The sequence below is a fragment of the Acanthopagrus latus genome, chromosome 21 (genome assembly GCF_904848185.1).
Source record: "Acanthopagrus latus isolate v.2019 chromosome 21, fAcaLat1.1, whole genome shotgun sequence".
Taxonomy (NCBI): domain Eukaryota; kingdom Metazoa; phylum Chordata; class Actinopteri; order Spariformes; family Sparidae; genus Acanthopagrus; species Acanthopagrus latus.
In genome coordinates, this window is record NC_051059.1 from 24734068 (window position 1) to 24752238 (window position 18171).

General features: G+C 42.5%; 1 long non-coding RNA gene across 1 annotated transcript; it reads left to right on the plus strand.

Moving 5' to 3' along the window:
• Nucleotides 1-3481: 3481 nt before the first annotated feature.
• LOC119011536 lies at nucleotides 3482-14598 on the plus strand. The gene is made up of 3 exons (XR_005072217.1): nucleotides 3482-3598; nucleotides 4808-4953; nucleotides 14183-14598. It is a non-coding gene; the product is annotated as an uncharacterized LOC119011536 (long non-coding RNA).
• The last annotated feature ends 3573 nt before the right edge of the window (nucleotides 14599-18171 follow it).

Sequence of the window (18171 nt, forward strand, 5' to 3'; positions counted from 1 at the left end):
GCAGCTACATTTTTTTTCTATTACAAATGTGCTATGATATGAACTCAGTGTGACCCAGTTGAGGTGAGGTTGAGAATAAATTACCCAAATCAATCATGTAGCCCATCAGAGATCAAATCTCTTTCATAAATTGAAGGTGTCCATCACTTTAACATCCTGTCATGTCCCATTTTGGGACGGCAGGGAAGCTCGGATGGTTTATAATGTTCAGGTTCAACTCACAGAGCAGCTGATGTGGTTGTGTCAGTTGAATCCTGATCCACTCCTGACCGTGAGATCTGACCCCCCTGTTGAAACGTACACACATGTATCTCAGAGGAATACACCAATAAGCGAATTCCTGATTACGTTGTGTGCACGAGGGCCACTGACTGTTCTGGAGATCTTGTTTTTCATTGATTACGTTGTACGTTGACCTCATCCTGGGGGGCTCAGCGAGGAATTCATCCAAACTTTGAAAGGAAAACAAACTGGGCTCCAGCCATGCACTGTAATGGATCCTTGGGAAAACTCTGGTTTCCAGGACTAACTGGGGCACTCAAATTAAACTACTCTGGAGAAACAATGACACAGACTTTAATATAACTGAGCAAACAAATGTTCGTTTGGGCCAAACTCAGATATATACATATAAATTAAACAGTTTAACCATTACAGAATACAATGGATTAGTATGTGTCGACCCTACTTTGGTGGTAGGTTACTGCTTTATGATCTCATGCAGTTTTCTTTCGAAACATGTCTGCCTGCACTGTGTGAGTTTGTTCCCATTACTTTGGCAATTCTGGGCCCTGTGACAAGACACAGCAGCATGAATCACCAAGAAACAAAAGACTACAAGCTCTGCGGCGTCTCCGAATGTTGCATGTCTTTCCTCTTTAACACCATCTGCAGTTGAAACTGGCACCAGGACACGCTGCATCAGTCTCAGACCAAAACTGAGTTGATGGTAGTGATCAATCATTTGGTAGAAATGGCTGCAGAAAAGTCGCATTTTGTTTCTGAGGATTCAAGTGAGTTGTCAGTAAAGTTTAAAATGGCAGAACATGGAGACTCATTGAAACAATTTTTGGACTCTACCTGCTACAAGCAACCCTCCAGAAAACATTGCAATTGGATTGACCTGCACATGGGAACAACGTACAGCTTGCTGAGAGGGTACTTGTGGCACTCATCATTGGTTTCTAAGAATCAGAGAGACTTCAAACACAAAACTGGAGTTCAGGTAAAATCATGGAAGGTTCAAGGCCGACCTGGATGCGGCACAGTGTGGTTCACAGATGATCTTAGACAGGAACCACCAGTCAGAACTTATCAGAATCTCCCAGGGGGATCCAAGTGGATTCACGGGCACACTGGAACTACCAAATAATATATCGGACCAGCATCTATGTATACGTCTTCTCTCTGGCGGCAAAAGCTGTGAAAAATTCCAGAGCTGTGTGGGAGAACTTGCTCAGGAGGATAGGTCACCTACTGTTATGCAAACCAGGCAGGTGTGCCCATCCACATAGGGTACGAGATGAGCCAACCGTTTGAGGAAGCACAGTGGTAAATCTTTATTTAGCAAAGCCACTACGTTTGCCAAATCATCGTGTTCACGTATCTATAGTTTTATGACGCATCAGGCTCAACATGGGTGATGATGACTGTGCAATTTGGGTGGCACATCAAGTTGGATGGAGTTTCTATCAACTCCCTGATCAGACAGAGAGTACTCGGCGATCATCACAGCTGCCTTTTCATTGTTGGGAGTCTTTACCACCCACCTTCTGTCCTTTTAGGCAGCTGTGAAGAAAAGAACAACATGGGTCACTTTGCCCCCTCTGTGAGTGTGTCTTGATTGCCCTGAGACCTTGCAGGTTGCTTCCCGAACTTGATGCCTTCTTCTGCATGGCTGTCTTTTGATTGTCTGTCCAGATAGCAATGTCCTTTGTTTCAGCATGGTTTACTGTTTGAAATGCTGTCTTGCTCCCCCTCAGTCCTGAAGAACAAACTGCACTGGAAAAGCTCCGAGCTGCTGCATTTGGCCGCAGACAAGCTGAGCAACTCCAATGACGTCGCTGTTCTTTCATTAAGACTTCGTAATTTTATACGGAGTTCAACTTTATTTGACTTTTATACAGGTGTGACTGAGTAGCTGTTCTTTTACAGTAATGTGGAAAAAAGGGCAACTGGAAACCAGTGATTTTAATTTGGGAATTCTCCCTTTTTTCTGCTAAAACCATGTCAGGCGCAAGGAATTAGATCTATAAATGGGGAGGGGATCTGATTTCTTCTGATTTTGTTGCTGTCACCATTTCAAAAAGTGTTACTCGTGAAAATTAAAAAGGTAGAATTTATCTGCCAACATTTCTACAGGTTGGAAGTCAGACTTTGCATATAATATATGAGAAATCTTCGACTGAATTCAGACACTGGAGAATCATAGTTGTTGAATATATAATTAGAATCAAGGGGCAAATGTACATTGTCATTTAACTGTCAGATTTATTAATGTCTGTGAAATTTCTCTGGCTTAACTGAACCTCCAACACATTTTTTTCTCTGGAGTAAAAAGCAGGTGGACACTAAATGTAAAATGTATTCATATGCATGTGCAGCCGTTTTTTTTTTTTTTTTTTTTTGCGTCTCTGAGAACCTGCTGGGATTTAGAATTCCATGGAGGAGGAAACATTTAGGCTTTTTTCTCTCATTCCCAGTTTGGCCTTATTTGCGTTTCAGTGGACAAGTTATGTGAAAAGCCTTTTCTTTCCCCTCCTCAGTGCCACGGCCACCAGTTACAGCGGTGCCAGCCCCGGCTTTGTTATTTATCTATTTATTTAGCTGCCGGAGTTAAATGGCTTAGTGACAAATTAGAGTGTAACGATAATGACCGCGATAGTTAACAACGCTCGCTTCTCATCGAACAGAAGGGGGAATTTCCAATGCTCCTTTTCTCTCATTCTTATCCCGGCGTATTTCACACCACCTCAGTGTGAATGACAATTACTGCCCCCGATGTGAATGGGAGCTCTGAACTTTGTTTTCTTTTTCTTTTTTTTTTTTACTCCTTGGAATCTAATGTGGCAATCCAGGAGCCGAGCGCGGGTTGTGACTGAAGCACACAATAAGGGGGGAGGGGTTTCTTTTCTGAGAGGAGCAGGTCGAGGTTTGCAAAAAAAAAAAAAAAAAGGGGGTCAAGAATCAAAATGAGAATGACATTTGCCATCAGCGGAGGACTGCTTTATGCCAGCCATTGATGCGCCTTTTCCCAAAGTGAGCCTGCAAGAGGACAGATCTGCATTGCAAATTGGCAGCGCACTGGCCCTTTTCACAAGTGGACAGGCGGGCCGGGGGCACGGTTCCCACACACACCCCATCCGTCATTCATTCCACCCCCCCGACAAACGCCCAACCCCCCCACCCTCGCGTCCGAGAAAAAAAAAAAAAACCTCTGCTTGCCCAAGTGGCCCCAATCGTAGCCACGGTGGAGGCGGCCCAGCGTTCTCCCAGGCTGACTCCCCAGAGCAGGCACACACAGTGGGGGCTTTGTTCCAGCAGCAAGGCCTGGGGAGGGTCCGGGTCAAGGGGAGGGGACCGACAGCTTTGACAGGCAGTAAGTAAAGGTGTAGTCTACGCGGTTTTGCTAGTTTCCCCCTTAACGCTGAACTGCATGTTTGTTTGTTTGTTTTCCCCTCAGCTTTGCCATCTAAAGGCACTTTTGTGCGCACGGTGTATACAGAGTTACCATTATGTGAGGCGTTACGGTGCATGAATGTGGCTTGTTTAAGCTGTCGGACCTTTGAAGTGGTTTCACAAACAGGGGCAATTTAGTTCACTCTTTTCTTAAATGACAAATTTTCTTGCATTCTGATCGTATCAAAAAGTCACCGTAGTTTCTGTCATCTACATGGGTTAAACAAAACAAAACAAAAAAAAGCCATGATAGTCAGTAATATGGTCAAAGTATCTGTAAAATAAATCAATAAATACATGGAGAAGCTCATTGAGAGGCCTCACGCAGCCTCGGCCACTCTCACAGGTGTTCTCACTTATGTTGCCTGATGTTTCCTCACAGGACACAGTTTGCATGTAGAGGCTGTTCTGCTCTTGACTGACATCTCCCATGTTAGATTCTAAATTTAGATTGATCCTAAAACTAATTTACAAACTGGCAAAGTGTAATGGCACCAAACCCTGCGCAACATGAGCAGACTGGTTAGTGTTTGAGAGAAGTCTGGCAGAAGACTTTTTAAAATTGCATTTCAATAATCCAACCAGGAAATTAATAAAAGCTCGGATGACTTTCTTGATGTCATGAAGTGACAGATTGGGTTCAGTTTCCTTTTTGGATCTCCGAGCTAACATGACGGCTTTGTTAAAATGCAAAACCAAGTCAGCGAGTAAGCTGATGTCAATCAAACACAGTCTGTGTGCCCACAGAGTCCTGAGGAAAGGTCTAATCAGGCAGCAGAAATGAAAAACACCTGTGTGGTGGATCACGGCAGCGCCAGACCTTTTGAATTACAACAAAAACATTCCAAAATGTTTAGAAGAATAATTTAAACATGTATTTAAAATGAATGGCTGAGCTGGGAGTCACTTTAATGACACCCAAACTGCCAGAATAAACCATTAAATATGTTTCATATCATACAAAACCTAATATATATTTTATCCCAGTTCAATTTTAGGTTGCTGTGGTTAAGTTCTGGTTCAGTTTAGGCACAAAGAGTCCAGAAAAGTTCATGTTTCATCTTAAATGATCTTTTTTGTTGCTAAAATTTAAGTTACATGTCATCTGATAAATAATGTTACTTTTTAGATTAATTACAAGAAAGTGTTTGTGAAGTCCCAGCAGGCTCCATGGTCTTTGGGGATACCAAGTACCTTCAACCTGGTTGATTAGAGCAGAGGTCTAATCAACCAGGTGTTGGAAGGCGGCGCCTCTACGATCACAAAGTTACAGAGGTGGGTCATCCTGGGTTGGTTTTTCCTTTAGCAGAAGGAAGCAGCACAGCGAGCAGCTCCTCCATAGTCATCAGGGTTTCATAGAAAACACAAGACAGACAGAGCAAAGATTCCATCAGTCGTTGAATCATCTGTTTCCAAGCTCATGAAGAGCAGCAAATCCAAAATGGTTGACTGGAAAACTTGTGCAAACTTTGCATATTTTGTGATGATGATGTAAATTCCATTTTTACTAATGTGTTTAAACTATATTATGTGTCTGTGTTTTTTGCATTATAGACACAATCCAGGATTTAAAAAATGTAAACAAAAGAGAAATCTAATAACTCAACAGCACTTAATCTTTCTCGTTCCGTCCTGATCGAATGTGCAGTCGAGGGATTACATAACCTTTTGGAATTGAGGCTCTGGTTTGTCTTCTCTTAAATCTGGGGGCCCCCAAAAAAGTTCCCAGGACAAATGTTGATTTTTGCAGACAATGTTTTGTTTTTCACTTCGTGCGTAGCTGAATCCCATTTGTGCACAAAGCTGACCGTAATTCACCTTCACTATTCAACCGCTAGCTCCTGTTCAAAACAAATGCAAACACCTCCTCATGGTGCTGGAGGTAAACTGCATCATTAACACAGTAGGACGCATGAAATATGAAGTAAGACCTCAGCGCCGGCTACGACATCCTCACCTCCTGTTTCAGAATTATGACAGATCAGTATTTCGCTCACATTTCTTTCCTCTGCGGAGCTGAAACTTTAACATCTGTTGGTGAAATTAACGTTGAGAGGCACTGCCAAAAACAACGAGTCAGCCGACACTGGAAAAAATAAGGTAAAATAGCTGTCGGCCATGTTATGAGGCGAGAGCGGGATGCCACACTTCAAACCGGATATTTCTGCATCACACTTAATTGTGTGCAGTCTTCATGCCTGCAGACGTCGGCCCTCACTCCTCCAAACAAGTGGCAAACTGCTGATGTGAGGCTAAAATGTGTTTGGTAAAGCAAAAAAAACAAAAAACAAAAAAACAACAGCTTTTGGTTTCGGAGCACTCACTGGCAATGACTTCATGTTTTTCCTGACACAGTGATTAAAAATTTCAAGCTTATTTTTTTAAATTCTGATTGCCTGAAAGTGTGTTTCAGAAACTTCACCAGCAGAAAGCCAAAAAAACGAAATGTTTATTCAAGAATTTCTGTCAAATCTGAGTGTTAACTTTCTTAATCCTGAGGAAAGAACTACAAATGCTTTATCAACCATTTACCAGATGCTACATGTGTTTTTCCCCTTGAACTACAATTTAAAAAAAAAAAAAAAAACCTCATTGAAATGACAAATGTGTCTCTGCAAAGTTTTTTTTTTTCTTTCTCACTTCAAGTGATGAAAGCTCCCGCCCTCACCAGCAACAACAGTGTCTGAGAGCTCACTTCAAAAACGACCATAAATTGTAACCCCGTAAAGTCTCCTTTGTCCCAGCTTTTAATATCAAGAGTTTTATTGCCGGCCTCGGCGTTGTGAATGGGCCTGGTGAAGTGTTAGTGACGGTGAATGGGCTCTGGGTGTTGTGGTGGTAGTAGAGTTCTCAAGGTCGCCTTAAAGCATCCCTCCTCCTCCTCCTCCTCGTCCTCCTCCTCCTCCTCCTCGTCCTCGTCCTCGTCCTCCTCGTCCTCCTCCTCCTCCTCCTCCTCGTCCTCCTCCTCGTCCTCCTCCTCCTTCTCCTCCTCCTCCTCCTCCTCGTCCTCCTCCTCCTCCACGTCCTCCTCGTCCTCGTCCTCGTCGTCCTCCTCCTCCTCCTCCTCGTCCTCGTCCTCGTCCTCCTCCTCCTCCTCCTCCTCGTCCTCCTCCTCCTCCTCGTCCTCGTCCTCCTCCTCCTCCTCGTCCTCGTCCTCCTCCTCCTCCTCCTCCTCGTCCTCCTCCTCCTCCTCGTCCTCGTCCTCCTCCTCCTCCTCCTCCTCCTCCTCCTCCATCATCCCCAACACACTTGTTATCCTACATTTGTGGTGTTTAAAGGGAAACACAACAGGGACGGCGACATTTAGGTTTTTCACGTGAAGTCACACTTTTCTTTTTATTCGTAGAGGAAGAGCAAACTTTGACAGGTGACATGTTGAAAAAGATCAGGATGGAGTAGCACCTGGTGTCAGTTCACACAGAGGTCCGAGAGAAAAACCTTGTAACTCATTCATTTGATTTGCTTTACTAGGCAGCTACTCTTGCGTGCAGTTGCTGCTCATCATGGACTAGATGGATTTGATCAGTGGCAGCTTGTGTGACTCTGTGAAACCCAGCATTTTTAATCGATTTAAAAGAGAACAAACAAACAACCATGGGGCAACACAGCAAAAAGTGACTATGAGAAACTTTCAAGCTTTGTTGATTCTAGCAGCGCCTTTGGACAAAAGACCTTTATTAGCGTGTGCTAGCAGCGTGTCCATTTGTTTTGGAAGCGAGTTGTAGACACTGCAGGATGAATCGTGATGAGCTAAAGTGTTTCTATTTGATTTCATATGTGATCAGGCGTATAGAGAAATAGCAGTGTTAAAGCTGATGGTCTCGTTTGCTGTGACAGGTCATTTATAATCATCAGAGGAATCACAAGAATCATGATGCTGTGCAACTGGAGTTTGCAGCTCCACTTTCAGGTGGCCCAGACTGGCATTTCATCAAAACATGTCATCATGTTCATATTATATGTTGATGACTGACTCACATATCTGGAGCTGCAGAGCAAATCGGTGAAGTTGAGAAGGTTGCGAAACAGTGACCACAGTTTGAGAATCAACATTTGACCGTGTGAACGCCCCGGATGCTTTTTAAGGAGAAATATACGAGGAAATATTGCAGAAACATTTTAAACCACATCAGTCGAGGTCGATAGATGTTGAGGGAAGAGATCCCAGGAGCCAGTTATGTTGTTAAAAACACATGATGCCTATATAATGATTACATAACTGCCAGTATGGAATGCAAATATAATTATAATATTCCTCCAAAGAGCCAAATATGTCACACAGAAGCAAGTTTACCTTTCATCTCATCCTTTTACTGCAGGGAGGCACAGATGCTGTCGCCCTGCGATGATTATGTAGATAATAAGCAGTAGAAACAAAATGAGGGCCGAGGTGAGGAGGTGGAGAGGGTATTTATTTTTTCTGCTTGGACGGGGGAACCTGGTGGTTTTTATATTGGCCTGTGTGAAAGGCGAGGCTGCTCAGGGGCCCTTTGTCAGCGCTGCCCCGTCTCTCTGTCTCCGCCTTTATGTTCGGATGCCTTTGAGACGGGACGTGAAGGTATGTGGCCGGGGAGAGTGCGAGCTCGGGGATGAATGGCTTCACGTTCTGAGTTGTTTTTAAAGTACAGGGTTGTTTTCACCCCAGTGTGTCCTGCCCTCCAGGACGCCTCAAAGCAAGAGCGGCAGCACTGCTCTGTGGCTGAGTGGATTAATTATAGAGGCATCCCGTCGCTCTGTTTCTGGGGAATTAGGGCTGAGACGCACGCAGATAAACAATCGGGTAAATGTTGGCGATGTACATTTTCTGCAAACCACATATGATATGTTTAAACCTTCATGTTGAATCTGGATATTTATGTTATATCTTATGATGTGACAACAGTGCTCATGGTCAGTTGGTTGGTGTTAGAGAAAATGTCCTGATGTTTCATGAAAGAAAGAGTCAGCTCCTACATATAATCAGAAGACAATATTGTATAAATGTTTATTATGGTGCATTTTGAAAGATACAAATCTGACAACCCAGGCATCAGAATGAATGTTGGTGAAGTAAATTTCTGCAACACTACAGATTAGTTAGGTTTCTTTGGATTCAATGTTCTGTTTCTTTCTTGTTACTGTGCTTATGCTCTGTTTATGTTCAGGCAAGATAAAAACACTTGGTCGGGGTCAGGAAAACATCATGGTTGTGTGGCCACAAACACAGCTGAAAGCGGCCCAACGATTTTGATATGTTTAACATTTTCAAGGTTTGTACTGTTGCAATCTGAAGGTGTCACCTACTGAAAATGGATTCATTGAAAAATAAAGAACAAAATAATGACATTTGGTTGCAGGCCTACATGGATTTATCTAACACCACAACTTTTATCTTGAGAAACCACCAACACAATTAAACACAACAACACACTAACATACTTGTTCTTTCTTAACAGTCTGCCATAAGTCAAACATGGATCATCTCATTTCCAGTGCAGCAGACTGTGTTTCTCATCAGCAGCTCATGACTTGACTTGCATTTGCAACAAAAAACTAAAAGGGTTAGAGGGGGGGGTTGTCAGGCATTTGCAAGGAAAAGCAGCAGGAAACAGTTTTTATGCTGCGGTAAGAAGGTGAAAATGAGAATTTCAGTCAACAAAAGTGAACTTTGGTGTTCTCCGTTCAGAGTCTGTCAAGCGTTCCTCTCTCCGAGCCTCCATGAGACAACTATTAACGAGCGAGCTGATTTCAAAGGCCCTCTGGGTTGGAGAGACTGCATGTCCGGGCATCTGTGGAAGAAGAAAAAAAAAAGTCCCATATTGCTCTCTCGCTCCCTCTCTGTCTCCTCTCTCTGCCTTTGAGAACTGACAGAAGTTTCGACAGTGGCAGTAAATTCACTTTGCAGACCTGCTGGGAGGCAGGGGAGCGCAGCGATGGGAAGGCCTTTCTGCACTTCAAGGACCCCGAGCGTCTGCCGGATAGCCTGTCAAAAATACTAAGGCTGATAATAAATTTGCTTTTTTTTTTTTTTTTTTTTGCACAGCTGTGGCTGTGAAACGAGCGCCGAGGCACCGAGGGTGGAGGAGAGAGAGCTACAGGAGACAAATCTGTATGAGGCAACTGGCTGGCCTAACTTTTTTTATGGAGCGAGCGACTGTTCAAACAGCGAAGGCAAGAAGAAGAGTGAAATTTATCACCGCTGCACACGTCTTCAAATACAGAACGCTTCTTCTGTGTCAGATGGGGTTTCATTCATAAAGTCTGCAATGGAGCTTTTAATGATTCCATGACACAGATGAGTCTAATCTGGAGCAGAAGTTAGAATCATCTATAACATTTCATGTGCAGTACAGCTGGAGATAATGGATGATGTGGAACAATCAGCCAGTGTCGGCTAAATGAATCCCGTCTACAAACAACTCCTGAATGCATCTCAGGACAGTTACATAGACTAAAAAGTCTGCTGCTGAGTTTAGGAGAACTGATTTAGCAGTCCGCTTTTTACTTGATGCATCTACCTGGGGTCCTGCCTTACCCACAATGCAATCTGACTGCTGACTCTTCAGATGTTCAGCCCCAGATGACACTAATTTGAATGATACCACTGGATAGCAATTGTATTTTGGGTAAATCCCTCACAATAAGTCGATGTATGCACCTTTTTTCTAACCTGTCATGGTGGCACTATTATTAATTATTACCTTTCTCCTCTGGGACGCCATTGGATCGGTTTGATCCAGTCGATTACAGAGTGCAGTTTGAAATGCTCAATTCTGTCTTTTCCCTGTCAATAATAACTGTTATAAACTGATAGACAAGACACATCTGAACTTTGATTGCATTTCCATGGAGTAATTATCACACATTTTCATCCTTGAGCTGCGAAACTCTACTGCACTCGGTAATCGACTCGTCAGGGCTTCCCCACATCGAGCTAGCTGCTGCAGGAGAGTGGTGAGTTGTGTTCACTTTACAATAGATATCCAGCAAAGCTAGCTGCTGTTTGATGCCTCGAACTATGTGCTGGGACCCTATTTATACTGTTGCTGATGTTTGCTGCTGTTCTGAGCATTTTTGTGGCTTTTTGATGGTGGTTTCTTGGTTGGAGGCGTAGACAGCAGTGTGTTATCGTGTGGTCTTTTCTGAGGTTGCTAAAAACTACGTAAGCTAGCAGTCTGCAAACTTGATCTCTCGAGGGGGGTCTTACTCAGTGTCACGGTGTGTTAGACCATGGATTAAACTTACACTGGAATATCCCTTTAAGGTGGTCAGAAATATTGGACTTCACTGGATTTACCTTTGTGCGCTGCTTGATGCCAAGTGAGTGTTAATGTGTTATCTGTGATACACTGATGGTATTCAAGGACTTCTTCCCTCTGTTATAGTTGTTTCAGTTCTCCTTGCAGTCACAGTTATTGAGGGTCTAAGATTTTTCTTTTTCTTTGGATGAGAAATGTACCAAGTTCACCTTTTCATCTTTTTTGGCAGCATACAGTATCTTATTATCATCATATTTTGGTATCAGGTTGTGTTACCAAGGAACAGTAATATAACTTTGACAACAAAAAACAGCCGAGTGAACGCTCTGAATTTAATGCCTCACGTCTCAAGTGGCTCAAACAAACTTGAGGTGATTTTAGGCCGATTTGAACATTAATATTTATGACGGACTCAGTTCAAATAATTTTCCACATAGAAGTCGACAAAGACTAAAACTTGAGATGGGTTACAGACTGGCAGCAGTGTGGAAAAAAAAACACAGGAGGCAACAGGCTAAAAATATGCAAACCCAGTGGTGTTGTCCTGATGACGAGCACACATGATGATGGCGGGGATCGAGCCTGTGAACTCGCAGTCGCATGTGGTCTTTTCCGACGCTCCGTCTGCCTCAGGGCCTGTTTGCTCTGTAGCACGTATGTCAGAATTTACTCCCGAACTCTATGAACTGTCAGTTTGTGTCTGCGTCAGTGTCACCGAGAGGAAAAAAAAAAACAAACTCCTGCAGTTATCTCAGCCGGTAAATAAAATTGATTGTAGAAACAAATGTTGATGTGAACTTTAATTATTTTTTATTTTCCTCAAGTATGAAAGTGTTAATGTTCAAGAGGATCTCATACAAATACGCTTCTGAGGCAGGTTATCCGGAGTACATTTCAAGACGTCTCCTCACATCCTTCGCAAGAAACTGCCTCTCATTCCCTTTTGCTCTGCGCTTCCTGTGATCCGCCTCTCACAATGTAAAGGAAGGTGATACGTGTCCCTTTGCAATTTCCCCTCATCTGAAGCCGTTATTTCCCTTTCTTATCACACAAATGCGACGAGATCTGTGAGAAATCTGCTCTCCTGGTATCTGCCCCTCTCTCTTGCCTTCGCCCACTCGCCGTCCCTCGCTCCCCCAGCACTTCCCCCTCGCGCTGCGTTCCATTTGCTTTGAGCCACTCTGTGCATTAAGGCTGGAATCCGAGTTATGTACGAATCTATTTGGTCCCCTTTCTTTTTTTTTTCTTTTCTTTTTTTTTCCACACGCCCCACCCTGCAGTTCAGGCAGGCGTGCAGTGTCCAGGACCTCCTCGTGAGGCTCCCGTGGGGGGATACCTGCTGTTTGAAGCCATCTGCCTGGGTATGAAAAAAAAAAAAAACACCCCAGTCTGGGGGGTAGAGAGGCAGGGAGGGTGATGGGAAGTCAAAGAGGGAAAGACTGAGGTAGAGAAGCAGAGATTCATAGTCATTATTTTATCATTTTCATTATTGGTTTATTATTTTTTTACCCAGAATTATTCTCACAAAAAAATGGCCTTCTAGTTCAGGACACAGCTGAAAGACTCAGACACACAGGCTGGAGTGTAAATGCAGTAAAAATACATGTAAAAAAAACAAGTCTGAAAGTGAATGTTTGCATGTTTTGTAATCTTTGTTTCTCATGAATGAGACTGTTGTCAGTCAGCTGTCCTGAATATTGTCCCTCACAGGGTCTGTCCTTTATTGGAAGCTCAAGAGAGACTGAAATGAAACCAAAATCAGACTTCCTTCTGTCTCACAGTGGACAGAGGAAAGGTTTCACAAATGCTTCTACATGTGTTCATATAAAAGGTGGAATATGCTGTAGAGGTGTGTATCTGATCAGAGTACAGAACTATTTGGGTGCTTTTTTTTTGTTTTGTCTTTTATTGAAATGCATTTATTTGCATCTCAATTTGATCCTGATATAATAAGACAGTGAGCTGAAACGTGTAATTTTGTCCTGAGACGCCACTAAAGGAAAACCTGAATTATCTGAACAGTATACCTTTATTGTACTACAAGTGGAGGAAATATCTTTGCTACAGCAGCAAAAGGACAGTAGTACTTTAAAAAAAACAAACAATAACAATAGTGACAAATAAACAAAATAATTAAAAAAGGCAAGAAATACAATAGAAAGAATAAACTCCTGTATACATCAGAACATATTTAGTGTACAAAATGACAAAAAAACAGTGGCAGTGACTTTACAAATAATAATAAATATCTGTATTTCTAAAAGTTGTACGCAGATGTATGCTGGTTACCTGCGATACCTCTCCTTCACACACTTCAGGTGTATCAGTCTGTTGCTACAACACATCCTCATACCTGCATGACTGAAAAGATAACACATCCCAGAACAACATATCGCTGCTCCTGAAACAAACCAGCCACTCTGGACCTTCGTGTGGCTGCAGTTTGGTTAAGTTGAGGCAAGTCAAGGAAATCACTTGGTTAGGTGTCGGAAACATTGTACTTTGGGTTCAAATAAATATGTAATGTAAGTTAAATTACTTTATGTAAATCATGGGAGTTAAAATGACGTCTTGTTCCCAACAAAAGAGCTCCTCACTGTCGGTATTCTGTAGTAATGTTGGAGTCTGCAGCTTTGAATGTGTGCACAACTAATTTTAGGTCCTGCTAATACCGACTAGCAGCTGGTTTAATAGCTCTGCGACAACAGCTACCGATTCGACGACCAAACGCTTCTGTTTAATATTCCTCAGACTCGCTCATACGGATGAGAAGTCACGGCTTTCATCGGGTTTCGTGCCACACCGGCAGACTGACAACGTTCAAGAAAGATTCCCCAGAATTGGAAAATCTTACAAAACAACAACAGCTAAAATCCTGTGCATAATTCTGGCCTGGATTAGATATCACCCTCCGACTGTGAAACATCAGTACAGTGATTTCCATTCAGAATGGGTACATGAACTAACATCTCTTTAATGTAATCTGAAATGTCTTTTACTTGAAGTGGTTTGGGAGCTTTGAGGCGAGATCAAATAGCTTCACGCACCGAGATAAGAACACCACCTATCCGTGTTCAGCCACCGCACTCACGCTGTCGTTCTGCCATTTTTTTCTTGTTCATTCTGTGGTTCTCACTATCTGCTCGCATACGTTTCTGCTTTTCAACTCTGCAGCTTGTGGAATTCAAAGGAGAGAGCATGTTTGAATTAGGCTCATCATTTCAAGAGGTTGCAACATAGACTTTTTTTTCTTTTTTTTTCTCCAGAACCAACACTTGTTACTTTTAACCGAAAGAGATCCCAACTGTTGAAAAACCTCCAATATGTCAGCACTTCAGGAGGAGAAGCACGAAGCAGAAGAAGAAGAAGAAGAAGAAGTACATTTCGTAACACTGCACAGCAGTTGCTGAGCTAATTAAACAGACCGAACATTTGGAAAAGACGGATTTGAAATTGCTGGATGTTTATTAATTGTTTTTCTAAATGCAATCTTTAGCTACATTTTGTTTCTAGCAGGAAATATAAATAAATCTTTAGCTTGGTGATCCTTGTCAGAGTTAACTTCTCTCTTGTTAAAGGTCTCCTGTATCCACCTTCTTCCAGAATCAGATCTAGGAGACTCATTTATTAAAGGAAAAATAAATATAAAATCACTTGCACCCAACATTTCCCTCGTGTCCATACCTGCATTCTCCGGAAGAGCTGCTTCTGTTTTTTTTTTTCCCGTTCGTGATCCAACTGGTCATTCAAGGTTTGGAAGTGCTCCAGCTGTCAGTTACCTGTTCTGTGGAAGACGGTAAACAGAACTTCTGGAGTGACTTCTGGTCCACGACTCGAACAGTAACCCCAAACTGAAATGATAGTTTTCAGATGACGTAGCAACAAATTACTGTAAAATAAAAAACAAACAAAAAAAACCCTGCACAATTTCAGCATGTGGTCCTGAAAATGAGTCACACAGATGTGTTATAAATATCCTCTTTTTTTTAATGTGGATTCACACTCCGTTTGTTCTGTTTGTTGAATAATAGGTTTTGGACAAATGGGATATGATTTTTATTTTTTTTTTGAGTCATTTCATACTTTAACTCACCCATATGCTGCACCATCTGTGCTCCACATAGCTGTTCTGTTTTCTATTGGACCAGCACACGAGCTGGCAACCTTACAGCTTCAAACCCAAATAATGGACTGTGTGTTTTTGCACAGGAAATCGACCCATTTCAAGTTCACATATGTCTTATTCCACAACTGAACCTTAGACCTGAGTGGCAGTGATAGTTTCTCTTGGCTGCGCATGCTAAAGCTAAAGCATGCTAAGCGGGAGGGGGAGGGCAGCGTGCAGCCAGAGCATAAACGCCTTTCTGCGGAGGGCCAATTTGCTAAGGAGGGTCCTGGAGGAAAGTGTCTGTGCTTATGTTGGCTCAGGACGCAGCTGCAGTTCAACAGACTTGACCTTTTCCAGACCAGTCAACCAACAAACCCCGTGGACACCCAGGGAGACGGCAAACGAAGGGAAAAAATGATCAGAGCAGAAGTAGTGAAATTCTGTCTGCTGTTTGAAGGAGGTATGAATGACTCATCACTTTACACACTTCGGGATTGAATGTGGACTTTTGACACGAGGCAGCAAAGTATAATGTCATTATTTGGCATTCAGGGAGTGGATCCGTCCCTGTCAGTCACTTAGTTCTTCTTCAGGCCCAGTTCACACCGGGCATTAACAAGCGTCCTGGGTGATCCCAGCTCCCAGTACGCATCGAGAACGTGATCAGTCACACCGCGTCCAGAGATGGTCCGGGCAACATGTGGCCGCATTCATCCGAGACACGTGTTGAAAATGAGAATTCAGTCATTATCTTCTCCCCTGTGGATCAAAATCTGGGTTTCATGGTCCATTAAATATTTCTGGAGCGGCACAACCAAACGGAACACCTCAAGTAGCTTCAGACTTATCTTAAATGTAAAACAATAAACAAAAAAAAAGGTAAAATGGCTCCTGATAGTTCGTGTGGAAGCCCCAACATCCCCACTTTATTTTTCTTGTGCTGAAAATGGTCCCATTAACTCTGAAGTGAGAGCACAAGCTCGACCATGTTGTCAAGGGTTGAGTTTGTAATGGCTAAATTCTCATTTGTCCAGTATTTTCAGTGCTGATATCAGAAATGATAGATCTGATGACGATGACATGTCTGATGTAGCCATCAGCATCAGCTGATCTGTGGTAAAATACTCCTGATTCAAGATTATTTCCAGAGGTATTTATTTAATCCCTTATCCTCTCGCAAATGGAGCAGTCACATGAGCTGCGGTATGTAAAGTGCTCTTCAAATGAGCGTTTCAAGATAATAATTCCTGAATAAACAAACGTTAAACAGACGTATACGGACGAAAACACTCCAACACAAGAGAGTGGGTCATTTAAAGTGTTTTACATAAAACATGTGTTAATGTATATTGTTTCAGAGATTCCACAGATTTTCCTCAGCAGATGCAGTATGAATAGAGACTATAAAAAACATTTTGTCATGGCTAAAGCGGTCGCAGCTATTTTTATTCATTCAACACTGTACATTCCCCGGAGTCACACCATGTGTGAGTGTGCTGTGAAATGGAGGCCTATGTAACTAATCTCAGTGTCAAACCCATGACGACCTTTTTAGCGATCTCAGGGACGCCACCGTTAATAATCAGTTTGATTTAATCTTTTGGTTATCCAGGTTTGTTTTTTTTTCTTTCACGGCGTGAAATGTGTGTTTATTTTCAGCAACACTTTGCTGCTAGCTCAGTTCAGCTGCATACCTTTCACACCTGAGCTGCCCGGCCAGCTGCAGTCTGATGCTGCCCAAAGAGAAACTCACAAGAAAGTTTAACAGCTACGAGTTCTGCTCGGGGGCAGCTGGGGAGGAAACACGGAATCATTACAGTAACATAAAGGGGAAATACACCGATTGTAATGATCAAAGTCTGTTGAATGGTTCGAGTCAGCCCAGGAAAACATCTGCATTGTGGCCTTTTTTCTGGAGGTTTGTGAAGCCTTAGAAAATAACCCTGGTGATGTCAGAGTTCTCAGTTTGGATTTGGAGACAATTAGTTCTTAATGGAAATAACAAACTGAAAACTTGGAGTTTGAAAGATGTTTGCATTTGCAGGCACAGCGGGTTTGACAGTAGAGTTAGAGCTATTTTTTTAAACAATCGTTGTACGTTTGTTTTGTTTGTTCCATCAAAAACATTAATTTATTCTACCAAATTTTCTTAATCCTTTTTAATTTACTAAATGTCAAAATGCCAATGCACAAAATCAGACATAATTTATGAGGTAGATACATGAGTTTGTTTAATTTCAAAGGGATTTCCCTCAAGGAGCTACTAAGATTGAATTTATAGTGCATCTTACTGGTGAGTTATTCACATTTTTGAATGTTACGATGAACTGTTATTCATAGACTCGAACATTCATGTTATTCTAGCAACTCATTTGAATAGTACAAACTGAATACTGTCTTTATATTACCTACCATTGATACAAAATTGCATTATATCTCAGGAACTTCCCTGTGAATTTACAATTGCATTCGGTAAGTTTTATGAAATTGTGGGAGACTAGAGAACCAGTAAAAAGCTGCACCACCACAGCAACGCTGCATTTTACCAAGGTCACACCTCGTTTCCTCTTCTTTTCCTCTTCCTGCTGATAGTGATTGCTGGTGACATTGTTTTGACTTTTCTCAAACTAAAAAGAAAAAAGACGCAATTTACTATTTTAGTCTCACAGTAGTCTGAACAAAGTAAAAGTAAAGTAAGTGTCTTCCTCTTCGGTGGTTCGACCCTATGAAACCTGAGACGATGATGTCTTGAGCACGGAGCAGCACAGTCGGATCCTCCTGCATATACCTGCAGTGCATTCATACACAAACAATGTCCAGCCTGGCAGCTTCAGCTTCATCTCTGTGGCTCTCTTGGCTGAGGCCTCGCCCGACAGTGAGTAATGCTCCTGCTATGGAAACGGAGTGTGTTTTTCAGTCGTACAAACATCCAGTGCCTGCGTTGCTGTGGGCTGCACCCTGCGGAGTGGATGTGGATGAGTGAATGATAGCTGTCACAGTTCAGGTGACAGTCAAGAAGCTCATTTCTCTGTTTTAAAAGAGTTCTTTAATCTCCTTTTTGTTTTTGTTTCCTCTCTGACTTCGTGTGGGAGATTTTTACTGCAGCATTATCTGACGCGATGGAATTAGACTCTGTGCTCAAAACAG